General features: G+C 41.5%; 1 protein-coding gene across 1 annotated transcript in view; it reads right to left on the bottom strand.

Annotated features, from left to right (window-relative positions):
* Nucleotides 1-2,991: 2,991 nt before the first annotated feature.
* Nucleotides 2,992-4,633, bottom strand: part of LOC122814346 (structure-specific endonuclease subunit slx1-like) — a 106,629-nt gene continuing 104,987 nt past the window's right edge. The window contains exon 4 of the mRNA XM_044086932.1: nt 2,992-4,633. This exon is cut by the window's right edge and continues 266 nt beyond it. The gene's annotated coding sequence lies outside the window, so the exon portion shown is untranslated.

The following is a 4,633-nucleotide window of genomic DNA, read 5'->3' as shown; positions in this document are numbered from 1 at the left end:
GCTTCCCTGTCAGCTGGCAGTGGATTCTTGGCTGAGGAGGTAGCCACTCCTTTGGGGCCCTGTGAAATAGTTTCTAGATCCACAGAGTGGGCCTTAAAGAGATGCTTGTGAGTGTCAGGGACCCTGTAATATCTGTCTGGCTTGACAGGAGCAGGAGGTAGAGAATCAGGGGAAGCACTGGAGTCGGAGAAAACATCATCCAGGACATCCAAAACTGGAGGGATAGCTAAAGGTCTGTGCTGGGGTAACTTAAGGAAGGTACGTAGCCTTTTCCTAGAATCAGAAAATTCCTGACCCTGCCACTTAAAATGTTCCCTCATGAAGTGGAGGACTTCACCGAAAGAAAAATCCTCTGGAGGAGAGGCAGAGGGAATATATTCCTCAGCATCAGAGTCCTCATAGGCCTGGAAGGATTCTTCTTGGGTATCTGAATGCTCTGAATCCCCAGAGGCTTCATCTGAAGAGAGGTTGTCTGCCTGCTCAGTTCTAGGCCTTTTTTCTGCAGGCGGCTGAGAACCTCTGTCTGGGTGAGGCTGAGAACCCCTGATAAGAGAGATTAGATCTGCAGTCAGAGACATGATTTGTCTGTCAGAAGGGGCCTGAGAAGTAGGTTTAGGATGGGCCTTGGCCTGGCTGGCGGCCTTAGCACGTGCAAAGGCCTTGATTGACATGGATACAGGAGGCCTAGCTGCCCCACGTGCAGGGGTAACTTTGTCCATGGAAATGGTGTCGGGTAGATCCAGAACTTCGGTTTCCAGAGGAAAATCAACAACCGGCACCGGTGTAGTCTCCGAGACCGAGGGATGAGTTAACGCGGTGTCGTCGGCCTGGAGCTGTTGAATTACCACTTCTGAAGGGACCAAAGCACTCGCGGAGGGCTTAGGCATTGAATCAGAGGAAGATGCGGGCCGAGGATGTCGGTCCCGGTCCTTTCGTTTTTTGGTAGTTTGTGCTGTCGGTAGTTCCGACGGCATGTTGTAAGTGTAGGATTTGCCAAAAAAGTCTTCGGCAAACTCTGCCCGGCGCCTGAGAGTGCGCTTATTAAAGCAAGCACAGGCAGCACAGGCCGAGACGTCGTGGTCTGGGCCCAGGCAAGGGAGGCAGTAAGACTGGAAGTCCTTATGAGGTATTTGTTTACCACAAGACAAACAATTAACTTTCTCAATTTGTTCTGACATCGGCTGAGGCAAGAAAAAATGTTCCCCAACGGGGTACTTAGCTTTTAGATGACTTCGGTAACTGAAACCACAGGAGCTGACTGACTGGCACTTGCGAACTGCTTCTGCTTCGGGCACCGTGCGGCAAGAAAGACTGAAGAAGATGGCGTCGGCTGATGCCTTTATACTCCAACCGCTCTGACGTCGGGGAGGAGGCGACATAGGCCGACGCCGGACCCAGACTTTGGAATCTGGCCGACCGAAGGGCTGCCTGAGGCAGGACAACCCATATGTCAGGACTGCAGTTGCATTCTTGAAGGACATCATCTGTGAATTTCTGAAGGGGTGCAATGGATTATTGCTGTATCACTTAATTTTCTTATTTTTGGGCTACGAAGACATCTTCCCATGGCCAAATACAGACAAAATCAGCTGTAGGAAAATGAAAAGTTTAAAAAAAATCATTGCTATGCAATAGCTTCCCTGCAAGGTGATTCAGAGAACTCCTGCACAATGTAAAGCTGAAAACGGTAGAATTTTTTGAACAGATCATTGCACAAAGGTGAGCCCCTGTTGAAATAGACAACACACACATTATTAATAGTATGCAAAGACAGCCTCACTAACAAGAAGATGTATACCTACTACAGTCCCTATCTGAATAATTAGCTCAAGGACCATCAGCTTTAAAAGTTCTTTTCTATTTTACTACCCAAAGCAAGATCTTAACACTTGATACAGATTTTTTTTTAATACCAATTCAGTCTGTGCAAGTAATGGAGACACTTGTACAACACATTTTTACACAGCACTCCAATCTCAAACTGGCAAATAGATGCACAACACAAATGTATATTACAACAGAATACAAAACCAGCCAAGGCTATCAGGATTCTATAACATCTTGTGGAAGTCAAACAGACCATTCTCCATTATATGGCTCTGAAATCTGACAGTGTGCTTCAACTAGCAGATATGGCTGGCAACAAAAAGTGGACCCATGTGACTCAACAACCACAGACTACAAGAGTTGTGATACCAAACTACTATCGAAGAAATCCAATGTCTGGAAAGTTCCAGCAACAGATGACACGTGAAGATTTGGAAAAATACCTTGGTATTTCAAACCATATATGATCACTAGGCTTCCCCAACCAAAACAAAATCCCATTCTCATGCTTTAATGTTGATCTCAAAGATCCATTTTAGCTTTAACACTTAACTGTTTTATCACAGAAGCCGTGGTGGTGCAGCGGTAGCGTTGTTGCCTCACAGCAAGAGGTTCTCCTGTTCGATTCTCGGCTGGAGTGCCTTCTGTGTGGAGTCTGCATGTCCTCCCCATGGTCGAGTGGCTTTTGAAAGACATGCGTGAATGGACGTGCCTTCGCTGAAGGTTGAGCATCGGGGTGGCAACTCAGCACCATAAAAATCTATTGCCAATCATTAGTGGACCGGAGTTCCACTGTGGCGGCCCCTAACCGGGAAAAGCCGAAAAGACAAACAACTTAACTGTTTTATCAGCTTTAAAAATATTAAAAAGACACAGATTACATACACAGCATGACCTTTACTTATAATGTCGTTGATTGTACAATGAATTCCTTATTCCTTGCGCAGATGTCACAGGTACTATGGACTTTTTTTAAAACATTATATGACTGATAATTTATTAATGATGTGATGATAATCTACAGCATGTATACAAAGATGAATTCATCACAAAAGGAAAATATGAGTTTAGGTGATTGGGATAAAGTCTACATCTTGGCTTGAAAAGTAACAAGTTGTTAAGATATGACCCTTCTTGTTTACTTTAAGCACAGGAAATACAGTATACCAATCTAGAAATGTTTTTAATGAAGCTTAGACAAGAATACTTGAAAAACCAGTCTAAAAATAAAAAATGCTCATTCCTGTACGTGATCATTCCAAATGGATTTGTAAGCAAAAAAAGTAATTTTAGCAACAAAAATGCAATGCAAAGTGAACTGCTGTGCAATAAATTACATAAAACATTCACTTGAGCTGTGTTGTCATGTGTATCAACTGCCGTATTGCACAACAACCTAGGTATTACCATTTATAAAATTTAAATAAGCACATTAGAACCTTCTGCATGAATATATCTTAAGTGGATATACCAGAAATGTAATTTTCACTCTACGTTGAGCAAACTGTTGAGTCATACCTACTGCATATATATCTAAAGCTGGAAGACAGATTTTCAGTGATATAATGAATCACAAATTGCAACATGCTGTTATATAAACTCTCCTGAAAGTCAGGTTCACAAGCTTCTTAAATTTACAGGCAAATTAAAACTCTTCAGCAAAACGAACTCCATGTTGACACCAAAAAATGTGTTTGCGTGTGCTCAATATGCTAACATTTGATTGGTTTAATTTAGCCAAAACTAATTCAGTACTTTTATGATTCACTGTCAAATTATTATTATGCAAGTAATGACCCAACTTGGTGAGCACACAAGTGCTTGTAAAGGATGTCCAGAGAACTTTAAGTGTGTCTGCTTAAATAAAAGTAGATATGGCTAGGCATCTCAAGGTTCTTGTGATCTCTTGTCTAGCACTGTTCCTATGTTGAAGTTATGAATGAAGACTGTTTTCATCTGGACAAAAGGTTTGTGTTCCTTTACTGTTTCAAATAATCAGGTTATACTGCTTCACTTCAGCTAGTTCCGACTGCCCACACACATGTAAATCCATAATTTTAGCAGTCTTGTGGGGAATAAAATGCCATCTCTGGTAATCCAAAGACCTGTTTGACCCAATCATAAGCTAGTAAAGGTAATCAGAATCCCTTTCAGCTTTGGCAAGGGCCTTAAAAGCTGGTCTTCATCCCTAGGCTGAATGCAAATAGTGACATCCAGTCTCCTTCCAGATACTGCTGAAAAGATTTGTGTTGATAAATCAATAACACTTAAACTGAATCACGTTTCAGTGAAAATATTTTGATGAAAATCACTTTCAGTGGACCTAAAAATAAATTGTACATGGGGCTTGCCTTCATGCAGCCCCGCACACCCACCCCTTGAACTTAAAATACTCCTACTCAAATGTCACACAACAGTGGAGAAAAGGGAATTCTTCACTGCTGTTGAAAGTGATTTTGGCAAAATATTTTCATTGAGATGGGATCCAGCAATAACTGGTGTCAACAAAACATGCTCCTTTGATGAAACTACAGCTTGACTGCAGCTCATACTCCTGTTTCATGCCACAGTCCAGCTCAAAACATTACCACAAATAATTTCTTTAAAGGTATATAAAATTCTTAATTTCATTTCATGTCACAATGGATAGCAAACATTTCAGTCAAACACCAACCCAATCTAAATAACCATTTCATTTGTAATAAAAAGCTAAGGTATTTCAAGCATCTGTCAATGAAGATCCTCTGATTAATATTTGAAATGGAGTGTATAACAATGTCAAAGTTGTGAAAGATTCAAAATTCTG

Source organism: Protopterus annectens, chromosome 10.part0 (genome assembly GCF_019279795.1).
Source record: "Protopterus annectens isolate FY-2018-M chromosome 10.part0, PAN1.0, whole genome shotgun sequence".
NCBI lineage: Eukaryota > Metazoa > Chordata > Ceratodontiformes > Protopteridae > Protopterus > Protopterus annectens.
This window is presented reverse-complemented; position numbering and strand designations above follow the sequence as displayed.